Raw genomic sequence first — 20,109 nt, 5'->3', positions numbered from 1 at the left:
TGTAAGATTTTTCTGCTTTATAATTAATATAAACTATATTTATTTATATTTTTGTTTTCTGTAGCCTCTTATAGATTTTTAATACTCACATTTGTTATTTATTCTTTTATAAATATGCATATCCTTTAAGAGTTCTTTGATACTTTCCTATCATACTGTTTAGGTGCTCAATTCTTTACTTTCCATTGATGATCCTTCATCATATCTTCTGCAAAGATATCCCTCTTCTATTTATCTTGGACAGATGGAATTTGAAGCTTGATCTTCAGTTGTTACATATCCCTTCCTTTCAGAGTGTATGTCAGTTCTATTCTTTATATCTTCAGTGTGACTGTATTCCTCCTTATTTTTAATTTTATTGGCATCCATACCTGCTCGTCCTGCTCATTCTCTATTTGTTTTAAGTGCTCACACTCCTTTCATGGCCAAATGATGCCATTATAGATATAATTGCAAAACATCCCCTTTTATACTTTCCACTTAAGTTTCTTGGATTTGGCCTGCACTTTCTGGAGAGAGGATCTACACACAACAACATCAAAAAGGTCTATAGTCACATAAAGCCTTAGCTAGATCCCTTTATTCCTCATGTTTTCCTTGAGCACAGGATTTGGTTCATGTGCCATGTGACATCCTAACCCATTTCACAGCTTAGAAAATTATCATTGGTCTATGGCACAAGACTTTTCTGTTTCTAAACAGAACAAATAATTTACCTATTACCGTCCTTTCACAGCTTAACCCTTCTCTCTCTAGTCCCTTTCCTTTTTGCTTACCCACACCATTGGATTACATGCCTGAATTCTTCATTAAACTGCCACCTCTTTTGAAGAAAGCAAACAGATTGGATTCAATTTTGCTACCTTCCACATTCTCCCTCCCACCTCCACTGTGTACAACACTCAACACAGTATATTCATAACAATACTTCAGCAAGATATTTGTTAAATAAGATTTTTAAAATATTTCGTTTTACTTAGGTTTATCAGTTAGCTATGTCCCACTTCTTGCCATACCACTGGAACTTTTGTCTTACTTTCTTCTCTTTGGCTAATTTTTCTAAGAGTATTTCTGTAAAACTGCATTATTATGGGAACAGGTTGCCCTTTGGGGTGATGAAAATGCCTTGGAACTAATTAGAGGTGATAGTTGCTTAACATAGTGAGTGTACTAAATGCAACCGAATTGTACATTTTTAAAAAGCTAATGGTTAACTTAGGGTATGTGGATTTTACCTCAATTTAAAAACTGCATTGCTATGAGTTAGTCATGCAAAAAGCTTCCATTTTGTAAACAGTCTTCCTTATCTTTTAAAATGCTAACACTTTCTTTCATGGACTTGGATATTTCACCTTTATCCCACATGTCATTAGAAACAAGAGCCAAAGGTTGGTCCAGGTAACTAAAGGTGTGTGGAACTCATCAGAATGATCATCAACATTTGGTCATAATTTAATTGTTAGCTATAATTCCTACTAGTCAGTCATTCTCCTTTTAATTTTTTAATGATACTCTCCTATTAGTGCCCATTCTTTCTTTTCCCTTTTTTCAGTATCCTTTCTTGCTCTAGAACAGCAGTCACTTACCTTTCAGATCCATGGACCACCAGTTGACGACCGCTGCACCAAAGGTTTCCTTAAACCAGCAGTCACCAACCTTTCAGACCTCTCGGACCTCCCATGGTCCATGGACCACTGGTTGGCGACCACTGTTCTAGAATCACTTTCATAGAGAATTTTGTCTTATCACAGTGAGTCACCTGTCTTCTGGCAACTATAAGAAAAACTAGAGGCCCAGTGCATGAAATTCGTGCATGGGTAGGGTGCTGGCTGCTGGCCAGGGCCTCTCTAGACACACCCCTTCTCCCCCCCCCCCCCCCCCCCCCCCCCCCCGCCACCTGCCGCCACCACCAGCCAGGACTGGGCTGGCCAGAGGAGGAAGGGGCTGCTGGTGGTTGGCCCCGCCTCCTGGTCAAACTCCCAGTTGAGGGGACAATTTACATATTAGGCTTTTATTATATAGGATAGTACTTCCAGAGGACTGTGATCATTATGAGATTCCTTGTTCCTCATACTGATTTGACCATTCCAACACCTTTTGAAATTTTGAATAAAAGATCCAGAAACGGAAGGGAGAGAGTTTTCCTCCCTGTGGATTTTTGGAGTCAGGCTGCCTTGTTCTGTCACATACTAGCTGTATGATCTTGGGTCAGTCATTTGGGCAAGTCATTTTCTTCACGTGAAAACCATAAAAACAATAGTACCTACCTTCTAAGGTCCTTGTGAAAATTGAGTAAGATAATGTATATAAATGTCCCTTGGGAGAAAACACATTTATGTATATAGGTGTCTGTGTTCACACTTACTTTTTTTCTGGTTCTCCCCTAGCATAAGAAAGTACTCCACCTTATTCATTATAAAAACTAAGTTATACTTGCTGCTTTTCTCCTTGTTTGGGGGTATGGCTCTTTCTCCCATTCCTCCTATGCAGAAACAAATGCCTGTCAAGAAAGCACTCAGGTTGGAAGAGTGAGTATGGGCCATATTTGATGAATTTTAGTATTAAAAAAAATCACACACAGGAAGAAAAGCAAAAAGCCACTTGTCTTTGACAAAATTTGTAATTCCTCTGTGATCTTAATTTTTTTAGAGCATTTTTTTTTCCATTGCACAAAATGTCATTGAGAACTTAAATATTGTGTAGAAATTTGGTTATAACTGTTCTATTCCTTTAACGTAGGGGAGGAGGGAAAGCCTTGAACTGCCGATGAAAGTTATTCTGCATGTTAAATAAGAAAATAGAAATGCGATTGTGCAATATTTCTGATTTGTTTTTGGAATGGAGGTGAAATTTCCTGGCAGCAAGGTTCTGGGAAAGAGCTCTGGATTGGAGATCAAGGGATGCAGGTTCTGACCCTGCCACTAACTGAATGACCTTGGACAGGCCATCCTAGCTGGGTCTATTGATTCACCTAGAAAATATAAACACTGAATCATTTTACACTTCTTTTTACTCAAGAATTTCTTTCTACAAAGAAACTCTGCTTCCCAGGAATTTAAATATAGGGTGTCTCCCAAAATGTATACACACTCTTTGAATAAATTATAAAGGCAGTGTTTACTGAAATACAGATCATTTTCAAAATTGAGCTATCAGCTATTAAAGTGTATATTCATTTTTGGGGGTACCCTATATATCTTATCATTTTATGAGGTATATTAGAAATGGTTTTAGGATAATTTTTTGTCAGTATTTTAATAGAAATATAATAAAGTAATTTTAATAAAACCATTAACATACAGGCAGAATTCTATACATTTTCTTTTGTGACAACATTGGGTTAGAAAACACTGAATAATACTATCTCCATGTCAATGTTTTCCTAGTACTTAGAATATATTTTTTCAAATAAAAATTATTTAGTAAAATATAGCACTATAATTGATCGGTTGAGTTTCACTTTGACCCTGCTATTATAGAGAACTGGAGGCCCAATGCACGAAATTCATGCAAGAGCGGGCCGTCCTTCCTCTGGCTGCCGGAACCAGTTTCCCTCTGGCAACCTCGACCCCGGCTTCCCTCCAGCCACTGGCAGGCAACTGGACGTCTGGTCTAATTAGCATATTATGGATAATATGGAGTTTTCACTCTTTGAGGGTATAATTAATCTTGTTCAAAACCATACAGTGTACATTCTTGAAAAATACAGATTAAGGATTTTTTTGTAGAAATATGTAATTCTTGATGCTGGTTCTTAATAGAGATTTCATGACTAATTAGATGCAGAGTAGGTTTATTGTAAGTTGTAAAGTATTTTCAGTTTGTGTTCATGAAACTTTCATTCACATACCCTAATATGGTGGAGCACGTAGGGAAACATCAGTAGAAGCTTGTGAGCCAAGCTTGCGAGTCCTGGGCACCAGGTTAAGTTAGAAGAAAGCTGGCATTAGCCAAGGCCCATCAAATACCTATGAGCAAACACCTCTGACCTGATTTTAGTGCAGAGCTGACTTATATAAACAGCCAGGATGCCTCCCCTCATGACACCCTTTTGAAGTAGGCAGACAGGGTACCTTCACTGACATTTTACAGATTTGCAACAAATAAATCAAGGCATTGAATGGCAGCTCCATTTATGCAGTCCTGCCTATTCTCCTTGACTCTTGCGTCTGAAACAGTGTTTGAATTATAAAAGCAGTGATTATTGATGTAGATTCTTAAATAGAGATATGTCTGTTTGTTTTTTCTAAACACTACACATAATTTTTTTAAAAAATAAAGAAAAAAATTAATGAAAACAAAAAAAGAAAAAGAGCTCTTTGCTTTAGGGCTTTCTGTTTAAATGTCCTTATTACCTATTACTTGAAATGTCAGATGAGACATAACTTTGCTATTGCTATTCAGGCTCTGAGTTAATGACAATTGTCAGGTGTGGCAGCCTGGTCAGAGAACTGTTAACTGTTTCTGACCAGGAAGATTTAAGCTTAGAAAAGCAAAAGGTAATTTACATATTCCATTCTTGGGATTCATTTCTGTAGGTTGTATTAATGTTTAGCTTTTTGTTCGGATTATCTTATTTGTCCTCCTGCTTGTTTAAGTGCTCTGCAAATGACTACTATCCCTAGCAGCAGTTTTCAAAGAACTAGAGCATGTACATTAGAGATCTCAGTACTGTTATGTTCAAGAGTTCAGTTTTTATTTTTTTCAGAAATAGCTTCAATGGAAAGAGACACATTGGGGTTATAATATTGTTTTCTATCTTGAAAAAAATATAATGAGAGGGTAAGTTGAAATTTGGCGTAGCATATATTATAGTAAGCCATGGCAATTATTTTATTTTGGTTAAAACCCTAAATGCTACAGAATTAGCTTTGGAATATTTCTTGAAAATGGACTAAAAAGAAATTGAGGATAACATATATCAATTCCCTTCAGCATTTTTTTTAACCTTGGATTTTTTTTTTTAGTTTGGGATTATTTTTTTTATTAATTTATCATTTTTTATTGTTGATAGTATTATAGATGTCCCCCATTTTCCTCCCTTTGGACCCCTACACCTTAGTCCTTACTCCACCCCAGACCTTTTCATGCAATATGTCCATGGTCTATGCATATATACATATATGTTCTTGGGTTAAACTCTTCCCACCCTCTCAAACCCCTCCCTTCTGAGATCTGTCCATCTGTTCCATGTATACATGTCTCTGGACCTATTTAATTCATCAGTTTATTTTGTCCATTATATTCCACATCTAAGTAAGATCATGTGATATTTGTCTTTCTCTGACTAGCTTATCTTGCTTAGCATAATAATTTCCAGGTCTATCCTTGGGTAAGAGATTCTTCTTTTTTACAGCAACATGGTGTTCCATGGTGTAAGTGTAACACAGCTTTTTTATCCACTCATCTACTGATGGACACTTGGACTGTTTCCAGATCTCACCTATGGTAAATAATGCTGCTATGAACATATGGGTGCATATATTCTTTCTAATCAGTGTTTTGGGATTCTTAGGATATATTCCCAGAAGTGGGATCACTGGGTCAAATGGCAGTTCCATTTTTAATATTTTTAAAATGTATTTTATTAATTTTAGAGAGGAAGGGAGAGAAAGAGAGAGATAGAAACATCAATGATGAGAGAGAATCATTGATCAGCTGCCTCTTACACTCCCCCTTCCCCCACTGGAGATCGAGCCTACAACCCAGGCATGTGCCCTTGGCCAGAATAAAACCAGGAACTTTTCAGTCCGCAGGCACACGCTCTATCCATTGAGCCAAACCAACCAGGGCTCATTTTTAATATTTTGAGGAAACTCCATACTATTTTCCACAATGGCTTCACCAATCTTCATTTCCATCAGGAGTGTTCTAGGGTTCCCTTTTCTCCATATCCTCACTGGCTCTTGTTGTTTAGGTGTGTGTGTGTGTGTGTGTGTTTAAGTAATGGTACAAATAATAGAAAAGATTCAGAATACCAAAATAAAACAAAACCCCAAACAGTATGATACCCTCTTTGATGTAAGAAACATCCAAACCTGTGGAGTTTATTTGCGCCAAACTGATTACATATGCTGGAGTACAAGATCTCAAATGCTTCAGAGAACAACCAGTTTTGCAGGTGTAAAGAAAAGGGGGCCTCACAGTAGTTGGTGGGGTTGCTGAGGGCTGTTTTGATGCTCTCAGCTTATTGGGAATAGGAAGATGATTATACGGGGTAGGCAAAAGTATGTTTACAGTATTTCATATGGAAAATAATAATACAAAAATAAACTTGGTGTTTTGTGTACTCACAACTGTAAACCTACTTTTGCCTCATGTGTATTTGTGTTAAGTAATACCCAGGCTGGTGCATACATTCACACATGTGAAAGAACATTTTATTAAACATTCTATGTTTTAACAGTCCTCTTCAGGGAGCTCAAGAGAATATCTAAATAAGCACCTTTCAAAAACATGATTCAGCCCAGCCTGTGTGCTCAGTGGTTGAACATTGATCTATGAACAAGTAGGTCATGGTTCTATTCCTGGTCAGGGCACATGCCCAGGTTGCAGGCTCTAATCTCCAATGTGGGGCATGCAGAGGCAGCTGATCAATGATTATCTCTCATCATTGATGTCTCTATCTCTCTCTTTCCCTTCCTCTCTGAAATCAATAAAAATATTTTTAAAAATTATTCATTTTCGTTTAGCTTTCTCTAAATATATTCAGTTAACTACTAGATTCTCTCATGGTTAGGAATATCATGAGTAGGAACCAACCACACTTTTAATATAATATAATCATTTCGAAAACCAAGTGATTATTTCAGTTATGAATAATTGATTCAGTATGATATTTTTCTTCTTTTTTCAGGTTTTAGCAAATGGTTCTAATGAGGTTAGAGCAAAGTCTATCACATTTGATTTTGCCTATCATATAACAGGCTCTTAGGTAAAGATTTCAGATCTTCTCATTATTGGGGTAACTACCTACCTCTGGCTTCTTTCCTGTCCTAATCTGTAACCTCCTGGTTGTTGTCTGCCCTTCAATTTGGGGGCAGTGGATAGTACTCTGAATGAACTGGTCTGATTTGAGAGATTATAGATCTTTCTCTCTGTTTCTGCCCCTCCCTTCCATTCTCTCTCTTAAAAAAAAATCAATTGGAAAAATAGGGATGGGGTTCAACAGGTCATGTTGAATTTAGACCTCAACATACTGGAAATAATCACACTTTTCCCTGAATTCATAATTTATCGCTCCCCCTCTGGCGGCATTTTCGAAGATGAATACTCTGAATTACAACTTTTCTCTCCTGTAGCCTAAATATTCCTTGAGGGCAGAAGTCATGCCTGATTCAGTTTCAAATCCGTCAAAAACTTTAGCCGAATACTAAAGTGGCACAAAGAAGCCATTTAATAAATACGTGGCTGACTGTGTAAAGGTCAGATAAGCAGGTTACATGAACTGACCCTGTCAACTCCATATTACATTATTCCTTTCTCTTCAGTCTAGTCTCTTTCTATGGTACATACACCTTTTTTCTGCTTCTCATTGTAATAATGATATTATTATAAGTGGTACAGAGAGGTTAACTAACCGATCTGGGAACAACACACAGCCAGGGTTTGAATCTAGGCAGTTTGACCTGAGATTTCATGCTTTTAACCACTGTACCATTCTTGACGTAGTATCAGACATATGGGGGCTCAATAAACACCCATTTGTTAGTCTCAACTGCATTTGAGAGGAACTCCAGCACCAGATTCACAACTAAATTACTTTATGGGGGGAAAACAAGGCTTATTCTTATTTTGCTTTCTTGTGGCCAGCCTAGCAGTCCTTTAGAGTGTGGCCATACCCAATGACTAATGGAGAAATAGTCAGTCATAGGTATAGTCACAAAACCAATTAATTAAAATTAGAATGAACATCTAAAGGGACCCCATCAGAAAATATGAAGAATACTTGTTTTATAATTCTATCACTATCAGTTGCTTTTGAGAGAAAGGGGATGTGACTTATTATTTTACTGGGTAAGGCTTTTTATCTGGATTTTAAATTTTTTTTATTAAAACACCAGATCATATTTCTGGCTTCACCTCTAACCCCAATACTTTCAGCAGAGGGAGTTATCAGTGCTAATAAGGAAGAGAAGAGGTGGCAATAATATGAAATGACAAATTGGACTGAATGGTCGAAGGTTCGATTCTAGTCAAGGGCAAGTATCTCGGTTGCAGACTCCATCCCTGACCCTGGTCAGGGCACATTTGGGAGGCAACCAATATGTCTCTCTCACATTGATATTTCTCTCTGTCTCTTCTCCTCCCTTCTACTCTTTCTCTCTCTCAAAAAAAAAAAAATCAATGGAAAAAATATTCTTGGGTGAAGATTAACAAAATAAAATAAAATGACAAATTATTCAGACATGTTTTATTCTGTCTTTGATCCCACTTACTTGTTGCCAACAATCTTGGCCTAACTGATCAGAGTTTGCAACTTCATTGGGTAGCATACAGGTACAAGCCATAGAAAATCCACTCAATAACTGAGGATTAAAAATGAATTCATATTATAGAAAAATGTATACTTAATTGTAATAACATTAATACTTTTCATCTGTGATTCCTATAACATGTTTGGTTATAGACTAGATATTTTTATTTTCTTTAAATGGATTTTGAGTGCATTTGAATTCATTCAATAATACTGAGTGCCTGTTAGTGGTAGGCACTGTTCTTGGTGCTTAGGACACTACAGTGAGCAAAACAAAGATCCCAGGGTACAGAGACTTTATAGTCTAGCTTTAGAGTAACTGCAGTAGTTTGGGTATTGGAACCCACATTGTAAATTTATTCATTGAAGGCTTGGGTGTTTGATATATAAGAATAACACAAAATTTTTTTAGCACAGTTCCAAATTACCAGGCCCTTTTTATTCTCAGGAGTTCACTTAACTAATACATTCAACAATAAAAAATACATGCAACAGTCCCAGTGTATAGAATGGCCCTGTCTTGGTACAATTTGAACCTGATCTTAGGAGATTCTGTCATCACCCCATAGATCATCATAAAACCAAGTTAATAAAAACTGTGGTACTAATTCTTCTTACTATTAAGGACTCTTTAATTTTATGCTCTGTTTTGAAAAATTTAATGCTTTAAACAAAATCCTACTTAGTAATAACACGTTTATTTTCCCCTGTATATACACTTTCTTCTACTTCTGTAGTAGGTAACAAACAAACAAACAAACTCAGCAGCTAGGCGTGAAGGAGGGATATTCTAGTAGATCTAAAGGACAGATTGGGCACAGGCATATTTCTGCATGGTACCCTGACACACCCATCTGCTACGTTAGGGGTCCTTGTTTGGGGCTGTTGCAGTATGTGTGTTTGGCTGGGAAGACTGAGGAGACAGATGGTGGTGATAGACATCATTGGTACCCTTTCATAAGAACCACAGTATAATTGGTGTACTCTTTCTTAGGGCTGCCATAACAAATGACCACAAACTTTGTGGCTTATAACAATAGAAATCTATTCTCTCACAGTTCTGGAAGCCAGAAGTCTGACGTGAAGGATTATGCTCCCTCCAAGGCTCTTGAGGAGAATTCTCCTTGCCTTTTCCAACTTCTGGTTGCTCCATATTTTACTTGACTTGTGGCAGCATAATTCCAGTCTTTGCCTCTGTTTTCACATGGCCTTCTCCTCCTCTTTAACTGTGTTTTCTTTTCTGCTATCTCTTATAAGGATACTTGTCATTGGACTCAGGCCCCTCAGCTAATGCACGATGACTGTATCTTAATATCCTAAACATAATTACATCTGCAGAGACCCTTTTTCCAAATAAGGTCATATTCACAGTCACAAGAGTTGCTATGTGAACGTATCTTTTCGAGGGCTATCATTCAATCATTCAACCCACGTCAATTGGAAAGAAAAAAAAAGTCATTGAAGCTAAAAATAAAATATTAGGTAATTGTTTTTAATTCTCCCCACTTTGCTCTTGTCTGAGATATCTGGCTACTACTGCTTCAGCTCCTAATCAAATGTTGCCACTGGACTTGAGTTCTGCTCTTGACTCCATGATCTGGTTCCTCCTTTTTGGTTATCACCTTGTCTTAAGACCTAGAGTAACTCTTGGTATTGCCTCTTGCATTAATGACTTCTACTGACTTTGAAGCCCATCCATGATGCCACCTGCTATGCTCAGCATGGCTTGGTAACCCATTGCCTATTCTTGTTGCCAGGACAACATACCCATAGTGTTTCAGTTGGCCAAGTCCTTGTTTTATATGGGCATAACCCGGTGACCTTCCAAGAATTCTCCAAATATCCTGGGTGAAGCTAGAAACCACTGCCTCCCTAGAGTTGTGATTATAATGATTTATAACCTCAGTATTAATATGGAGCTGTACTCCCCATGGTGATGGAAAACAGGTGTTTGCAGAGCCTTGCTATTCCATGGATTCCTTTCATCTTGGAGTTCTTTTCACTCAAAAGGACTGCTGCTGATTGCTTGGCATTTACCCTATAAAAAATTGGATTTCAAACATAGTTTGAGATAGACCCATCTTGTTACTTTCTTGTCCAAGTTTCACATTCCATTTTTCTTGTTTATCTTTTGCTCTTTTGGTGATGATGCTTCTTTTTCCCCTCCATTCATAATGAAGCAATTATAATTTTTCCTTTGAAAATAAATTTCATCATAGTTTATTCCCTGTTTTCCAGCTCATTTGTTTTTCCATATGACTCAGATCTTAGCTAAGAATTTTATTAGCTCCAAAGCGTGATGCACTGTAATTCTTCTTGAAACGGAAAGGTATGGGAGCCAGTCTAGCCTTTGGCCTGAAATTCTTATACTAGAATCCTAAGACTAAGTGTATCACGTGATTTTGACAGACTTACTTGCTGATCTTTCCCCCACCAAAGAGATGTCCAGAGACTTCCTACTTCATACTTCAATCACCATTATAACTTTTGTGCCATAAAGACCCAAAATATTGAAGTTTAAAGTCTGGCTTTGCATTGCTTTGTAAGTCTTTTTAAGAAATCTCATAATTAAGGGAATGTGGAGATGTCAATTTGATCAAAACATCAAATTACTACCAAAATGAGATAACAAGATACTGTTTGCAGAGTGCTACTGTGAATATCATTACAATGCATTTATTATATTAACTTGGCTTCTAAATATAGGCATTCTACCTAGTTCAGTAGACTGGGCACTAGATTGATATTGAAGTACTCCTAAATTCTAACTTCAGTTTTGCTACTGATTGGCTGTGTAAAAGTATACCATTTGTTGTTTCTTTGCCCTTGCCTTGTAAAATATGAATGTAGAAAAAGAGTAAGACATGGCCATTTAAGTTCATAGTATCTAATTTGAGGAATTTTGGCTGGAGGGTCAATTCTTGGCTCCAGGACTAGTTTTTATTTCTTAATAAAGTATTCACATGGCAGCGCATCCATAGCTTCTCCTCCTTGCTCCCAGGCTTCCCCTCATCTCCATCCCAGCCTCTTCCAAACGAGGGCCTTTGTGTAGCTCATAGAACAATAGCACCTGTCCTTAGAACCAAGTATGTGAGCTACTCAAATAGACTTTGCTATTTTTTGCAAATTTTTCCCCATTTTTTTTATTGATTATGGTATCACATAATTGTCCTCATCCCCCCAATCCCATCCCAAACCCCTCCCTACATATACCCTCTCCTCTCCTCCACCTGTTGTCCATGGCCACTGGCCAGGCCCATATGCATGCACACGAGTCCTTTGGTTGATCTCTTCCCCTTTACCCCCACCCTCCCCTACTTTCCCTCTGAGGTTTGAAAGTCTGTTCAAAGTCTGGTGCTTCTCTTTCTCTGAGTCTGTTTTTGTTTTTTTGCAAATTTATTCAGGTAGCTTTTACGCTTCTTTTCTCAGGTTCTGTTGCCCAAACATATAGATTATTTCAAAGGATAATAAAGAGTTTTAAAATTGTGATGAGAATGCCACAAAGATGATCAAGTTAAGAACTAAAATACTTTAACCCAAAGAGTGGGAAACTTATCTGGGATAGTAGGGATGAGGTATTTGCGGTCAGCTTCAACTGTTTGTGAAAGATTGTTTTATAAACAATGACTTTGTATCTTATCCCCAAAGATTAGGACCACAGTCAAGTATTCATAAGGGAATTATGCTAGATACAGGCAGAGAGGTTTGTTAATGATACCAGACTCATAGTTAACTTCTCTGAAGAAAAAAAGAAAAAAAGTCTGGATCTGATCTGTTGCAGCTATCCCAGAGTCAGAGAAGTGAATGGTCACTTCACAGCTCATCACAGCCATCGCTTTATAGAGTTTAAATACCTCCTGAAGAAATTTGTAGCATCCTTTAGTGTCTTCCTTCAGCCTCTTTTAACTCTTGCAGCAAGAAAAGATTAATGCTGCATAGAAGCTCCTCTCTGCATTTAAGTTTACTTCCTTTTTCTTCTGGAAAGGGAGGTCAGATGATCACCACACCATGTGACATGCTTTGAACACTATATCCCTGTACCATTGCCTTTCTTCCTTTCACTGCCTGCCCCCCACCACCACCCCCAGCCTCATTATTGTCATTGCCCCTTTGATTTTATGGTGAATGGCAATTCTGACACCCCCTGACCCCCAGAAGTAGAGAATTCTTGACTTTATCTTTGCACTAAGAATTTAAATGCAATGGAATGTATGAGCAGAAATAGGTCATTTTTTCTTTTGCAGATCACCCATTGCAAGGTTTCTTTTCATAAGAACCAGTGTATCAATTTTCTATTGGAAATACATTTTTGGAAGCATGAAAAAATTTAATCTCAAACTCTGTAGCTGTCAGAGAGATGAATGGCTAACTGTTTGAAACAGCTGCCAGCAAATAAGAGAACCAAGTATATCTCTCCTTGGTGAACTATCAGCCTTCTCTTGATGAATCTGGCATGTTACATGTGGCTGAAGTAGCTTCTCATTGTCAGAAACTGGTAAAGTTGTTTTCTACCGATGGTTTATAATCTTGTTGTCTTGGATGGAAGGATATTCTGAGTTGCAGAATACTTCATGCAGAAAATTGAATAAATTGCTGTTTTGTAGTTATGTTTAGATTATTTTTATTAAGGTGAAATTCACATGACATAAAATGTAGCCATTTTAAAATAAATCAGTGACATTTCATACATTCACAACATTGTTCAACCACCATTCATTTTAAGTTCAAAAATATTTTCTTGTCCCATAAGGGCATCCTATACCTAACTACCTCCAGGTTCTGGCAACCATCAGTCTGCTCTCTGTCTCAGTGAGTTTGTCTATTCTGGGTATTTCTTACAAATGGACTCACACAATATGTGACCTTCTGGCTTCTTTCACTTAGCACATGTTCAGGGTTCATCCACTTTGTACCGTGTATCAGTATTACACTCCTTTTTTTATGACTGAATGACATTCCATTATATATTGATACCACCATTTATCCATCCATTCATCAATGAGTTGTTTTCATCTTTTGGCTATTGTGAATACTGCTGCTATGGACATTTATGTACATGTATTTGAGTACCTCTTTGCAACTCTTTTGTTTTTATACCTAGGAGTGAAACCACTGGGTCATACAATAATTCTACGTTTAACTTTTTGAGGAACTTTCAAACTGTTTTTCCTACATTTACTTCAGAAAGGGAAAACACACAGCATTAATGAAATGAAGTTGTCGCAGCAAGAGGAGCACAGCCCTCTAAGTCTCTGAGGATAATTCTCTGGAAAATCAAAGGGCACAGAGCTGACTTACCTCCGCTCCTGGACAGACAGGAACAAAATGCACCCTGAACAACAAAAGTAAGCACGGTCTCCATGAAGTACCAGGAGAAGAAATCTCAAATCAGCTCCAAACTCCAAGCACATTTTTGCAGTGGTTTCTTTAAGATGCTTAAGTCAATGCAGAATTATTGCCTTTTGGTCGTGTTGCTACTATAATTAGCTGCAACCCAATTAATAGAATTGCTTTAAAGGAAGAAGCCAATTCTGATGATGTTTATTCTGAGAAAAACCTGAAAAATAGTCTAAGGTTGCCAGAAATCAGGTTTGATTCTCTTTCTTCCTGCCTTGCATAAGGATCCACACTTTGACTAATTTTATGCAAGTTAATTGGTTAATTAATGTTTGACTAATTGTAAAAATTTAATTATCATTGAATTATCACATAGGAAGTTGTTTACCTAAAAACTGTTACTCTGTTGTGGATAAATAGGAAGAAGACCAATCTAATTTGCCTGTTGTAGAAATAGACTGGACCTGTTTGAAAAAATATATATTTTATTGATTTTTTTAAAGAGAGGAAGGGAGAAGGAGAGAGAGTTAGAAACATCTCTGAGAGAGAAACATTGATCAGCTGCCTCCTGCACACCCCCTACTGGAGATGTGCCTGCAGCCAAGATACATGCCCTTGACTGGAATCGAACCTGGGACCCTTCAGTCCGCAGGCCGACTCTATCCACTGAGTCAAACCGGTTAGGGCTAGACTGGACTTTTTAAAAAGTCTATGCCTATGTTCAGTTTTCTGAATGTCCCCATAGACATTTCCTTTTGTGAAATTGATCTTGAAGATACAGTGGGGACACTGGATGATATACACCCCACACCCATCCTGTAGTACTCATTAAAGGTCACATTACACTGTCAGAGCTCATGATGTAGCAAACAGTTCATACTGTCCCTGTAGCCCTATGCTTGACCAAGCTGTGCTGATCACGGTGTGCAATGGAATGACAACCATAACAGAGTTAAGTTGGAAGAAATTACAAACAAAAACTCTACTGTTTCTTGGAGGTTTCGTTGAAGTCCTTATAGTTGAGGTAATGTGCCCAAATGCTGCACCCAGAAAATGAGCTCATCCATCGTGGATCTTGCCATGTTCTAATTCAGAATTCCCCCCTCAGAATGACATAGCTGTCACAGCCTGAGTGGCATGGCTGCCTGGGAGTGAGTCCCCAGAGAACCCTGGGTAGTCCGAGTGAGAGGAACCGCTCCTTGGCTGCTAATCCGCTGTGCTAGAATAGTTCAGCCCTGATCCCTGACATTCTGCTGCCTGCGTCACATGCTCTTGGAGGCTGCTTCGAGTTTAAGTAGAAAGGTCAAAAGAGGACAGAGTGGTATGGCAGTTTGGGGCTCCTCAGATGCACTTTTGAACAGATTAGGGAGAACAGGCGGTGTGGAATCTCTGTCCTCGTGTGGGAAAAGACTTCTCCTTGAGGCAGGCTCACAAATCATTACTCACAGAAGGGAGTAATGATTATGTCTGTGGAGAAACAAAATGTCCCCCAAGTGGAATTTTCGAACCCAGTCATACATACTAGTAAATGGTGGTAGCAACAAGGAGAGAACCTGACACTTCAGGCTTCAACCATATTCAGGAGGATTTGGTTCATAGAATTTTTTTTTTAAATATTTATTTTATTTTATTGATTTTTCAGAGAGTAAGAGAGAGGAATAGTTAGAAACATCCATGAGAGAGAATCATTGATCAGCCGCCTCTTGCACACCCCCTACTGGGGATGTACCCGCAACCAAGGTACATGCCCTTGACCGGAATCGAACCCAGGACCTTTCAGTCTGCAGGTCGACGCTCTATCCACTGAGCCAAACCGGTCCCGGCTGGTTCATAGAATTTACTTAAAATCTTAAGTTCCAGCCTCTCCCAGGTTATCATCTTAAGTTACTAAGCTAATTAGAACCCTAAAGTTTGATTACCATGTTCTATGAACAGAAGAAATTTGTATGAGAGTCAATAGTCTCTCAGAAATTTATCTTCTTGAGCTGTTAAAAAAAAAACAGCAACACACATCCTAATATATTAAGCTACTCTTGATATTTTTTAAAAATCTTGAGAAATGTATTTTATCCAAGTTAATAATTCACAGCAATAGTTTTAGATGATGATGATGCCGAAATCAGTTTGGCTCAGTGGATGGAGCATCGGCCTGCGGACTGAAGGGTCTCGGGTTCAATTCCAGTCAAGGGCATGTACCTGGGTTGCGAGCACATCCCCGGTGGGAGGTGTGCAGGAGGTGGCTGATCGATGATTCTCTCACCAATGTTTCTAGCTCTCTATCCCTCTCTCTTCCTCTCTGTAAAAAATCAATAAAATATATTACAAAAAATGTTTAAAAATAGTTTTAGATGATGCTTGCGTGCACTGCTTGTATAAATTCAGGCTGGCCTCCACCTTATGTGAGAGTTAGTCAGGTGATGTTCTTCCAGCTGGCACACACAGCCCTTCTTTCTTGCCAGAGTGGAGGGCAAGTTCTTGGTAAACGTGGAAGGCCCAGATGACTAATGAAAGTTGCTTTGGTGCTTAATGAGATCCTGTTTCATTAGACCAAAATAGGAATCAGGGCATCACAGCAACCTTGTGAAAGTTCCAAGAACTATTCTTGTCTCCAGTTCAAGGAAAATTAATTGCAGGGCCTCCACAAAAACAAAAGTCCATAAATGTTATCATGCCCACGAATCCTGTACCCTAAGCCCAGAGAGGTGCCCAGGGAGCTCTGTAGAAGGGAAGTCTGGCTTCTCCAGTGTCAGCCTCTAAAGGTCAGGACGTGTTTCAGCGTCTATCCGTAAACTTACTGTCAATCCACAGACACAGGGCTACCTTCACCCTTTTAAAGCTATTTCTGTAGCCCATCTATTCCCAGCTTCTCAGTCTATGACTGCAATGGAAAGTATCCATCCTTCCAGGTTATACCAAACTGATGACAGCATTCTCTCCCACCAGCCTCCTTGCTGGAGTCACTTCTCTCCAAGGGCTCTCAACTCTATCTGAAACATGTACTATTTTATAGATAAAGCTCTAAAAGAGAGCACCCGTGCATCCCCCTCTGGCCTTATTTTTCTCCCCCCCCCCCCCCCCCCCGTTAACTTTAGATATATTAGAAGGGAACGAGGGAGGGGAGGAGGAAGACAGAGACATAGAAACATCAATGTGGGCAGGGATATGGGAATAGAACCTGCAACCAGGTACGTGCCTGCGACTGGGAATTGATCCCCGCCCGCTCACCAGTCCCCAGTACCACCCCACCACCCCCGCCAGACAGCCCGTTCCCCTCGCTGGCCCTGGGTTCCCACCCTGCCACTGCCACCAGCCACCTGGTTTCCCTCGCCAGCCCCCCACCTCATAGCAACTGGTTGAATAGGTCATTCCGGTCATTACACTTATGGTCACTGGCCTTTTATTATATAGGATAAAAATGTGTAAGGACAACCATTAGCACTATTAAAGACGGGAATCGAAACACTAGAGAGAAAAGGAATAATAAAAATTTTACCATCTAGCAAAAGTCAGGAAAGGAGAAACATGCAAATAAGAAAACATAAAAAGTTGGAAATAAAATATGAAAGGCATTGCATGTCCTTCTTCATTACTCATCTGGAATTCATTTTTCCTCCCCATGTTTGCGTGATTGATTTTTCCTTGGAAATAGCTCTTGCGTCTGGCTTTTTTCATTCCCACTACCACCCCTCTCATTCCCTTGGTCCTGTACTCATGTAGTCGCTCTAGCACAATGCGTTCTACATTGGCCTCACCACAGCAACCAGAGCAGTCATTGTAAATGCACTATTACACCCCTGCTCAAAGGGGCCCCCCATTCCTCACCATATACCTTTCTGATCTGATTTTCAACACCTTCTGTATTCTGACCCCAGCTAACTGTGTTTATTGATTCTAAAATGTATTTTTTTTTTTTATAAAAAGAACATTAAATATCTCTGAAGTCAGAGTGCATCTTATTATTGATGGCAGTTATGACATCTAAGAGTTGATGAAATACGGTTCTTTTCTCAGTTCTTGGCTTGGCTACAGGACACTTCTAGAAAACAGAATTTCTCCTGTTGCTGTGCTATGACTCTTTCACAGCTGCAAACTTTTGTTCGGACATTTTCCTCTGCCTGAGTGTTTTCTCCCGCAGCCTCCCTTCCTAAGTGAGCCCATCTTTGTTCACTGTCTCAGCTGGAATCAACCTTCCCTTCCAATTCTCTGGGGTGTTTTTTAGGGGCGGGGGGGGGGCGGGGGGGGCCATGTTATAATTCTAGCAGCTGTTATCACATAGTTTCTTTCAGCTTAAATACTTGTGTACATATTTGGTCTGTACACAGGACTGCTAGACTCCTGCAAATCCTTGAGAAGGCAGCGAAAATTGTGACATTTTCTGAAAGTCTATAGCTTTGTTTTGCTAATGCAATCCAGGACATTTCAAATCATTTAACAATCTGTAAGTCAGTAAGAGCTCTGCTCTGAACTGCCCTCTAGAGGTAGGTAGAACATCATCAGGTAGGTAGTACATCACCACGTCGAAGGCTGGAAAACCATGGGATCAGCAGGATAAAATCCCCAGCTGGGACTGGAAGCTGGTAGGAGTGGCTGCTCTATGGGCAAGTCTCACTGATGGGCCCTGTTCCTGGGAGCAGCCATTGCAAAGGTCAAGCTCTGAGAAAAACATGTTGTTTAGAGATTTCCAGCCTCTCCACCACCCTGTGTTTCATCATGATGTCTTGAGAGGGTGGGGCTGAGTGAGAGACTCTTAGTTTTTCAATTTACCCTTCCCTCAGGAAGTCCAGATGAGACTGAAAGTCTAAGAACCCTGAGTTACCTCAACTGGCACCAACAGGAAAATATTGAATGTAACCCAGCCCTATTGGTGAGCGTAGCCTGGAAAGAGGCATATGTCATCTGTGGCAGATTTTTCTTTATCGCTGCTCATTTTGAATTCTCCCAAGTTATATGCATAAATCTTTGCTGCATTAAATTTATAGGGATTTTTCCCCGCAGACTTTTTTTTTTTTAATTTTCTTTTGAAAAATATATTTTATTGATTTTTTTTTTTTTAACAGAGAAAAAGGGGGAAGGATAGAGTCAAAAACATTGATGAGAGAGAAACATCAAACAGCTGCCTCCTGCACACCTCCCACAGGGGATGTGCCCACAACCAAGGTACATGCCCTTGACCAGAATCGAACCCGGGACCCTTAAGTCTGCATGCCGACACTCTATCCACTGAGCCAAACCAGCCAGGGCATCCCAGCAGACTTTTTTGGCTACAAGAAGATAAAAATTTATTCAAATATTTTCTTGTTATCGCCATGATATTTTGTGGCTAAATTTTAAATGACTTGTGAAATTTCCTGCTCATTTATCTTCCCTAAGGCTAATGCCATTTTCAATTTGGATGTCCCAATTAACCAGCTTTCTATGAGTAATCTCTTCAGCCTCAGTTTCTACCATCTGAGGGGTTAGATTCCAGAAGCTTGAAGTCCCTGCCAGCTTCAGTATTCTAACATCTGCTCAGAATGCTTGATAACCTACCTCCCAGGTTATTTAATGAGTTTGAAGCTCACTTTTCTCTGAAGCACAGTGTGATCTGGACATGTCCCTTGTAAGCTTTCCATAGGATATGACTGCTCTCCATGAGTTCACATCAGAAGGCTTTGAATAAAGATCACTATTGAGCTGATTTTACCAAAAGAAACAGTTTTGTTTTAAGAATGTTTTCCTTCCCTGGTTGATGTGGTTCAGTTGGTTGAATGTGGTCCCATGCACTAAGAGGTTACTGGTTTGATTCCGGTCAGGGCACATGCTAGGGTTGCGTGCTCGAATGCTTCTCTCTTGTTGATGTTTCTCTCTCTCCCTCGCCCTTCTTCTCTCTCTAAAAAAATCAATAAAAACATAAAAAAGAATGTTTTCTGCACTTAAAAAGTCTTATGTGCTTATTACAGACAATGTACACAATATTGAAAACTATAAAGAAGGAAATAAGAGCCACTTAAACTCTGACCTGTCATTATTAATACTATGGCATATATCCTTACAATAATTTTTCTTTCCATGTATAAGCACATGATTTTTAAATGTTTCAGATAAAATTGGAACCATACTTTTCAAACTGAGATAATATCCTGGGTGCTGGTTATATGACTGTGTTCATTATGTGAAAATACAATGAATTGTACACTCATAAGTGTACTATTTTGTATGCACGTTGTACTTCAATACAACATTTAAATTAACATTTTATATTAATAAACTGAATTAAACACAGGAAGATTCATATCTGTTAAGACTAGTGGTTCTTT

At 38.9% G+C, this 20,109-nt stretch overlaps 1 protein-coding gene across 2 annotated transcripts in view; it reads left to right on the top strand.

The window, feature by feature from the left end:
- WDPCP (WD repeat containing planar cell polarity effector) overlaps nt 1–20,109 on the top strand; it is a 361,986-nt gene that overhangs the window by 68,568 nt on the left and 273,309 nt on the right. The gene's annotated exons all lie outside the window — the stretch shown is intronic.

Source organism: Pipistrellus hanaki, assembly GCF_964339955.1.
Source record: "Pipistrellus hanaki genome assembly, chromosome: 12".
Taxonomy (NCBI): Eukaryota; Metazoa; Chordata; class Mammalia; order Chiroptera; family Vespertilionidae; genus Pipistrellus; species Pipistrellus hanaki.
This window is presented reverse-complemented; position numbering and strand designations above follow the sequence as displayed.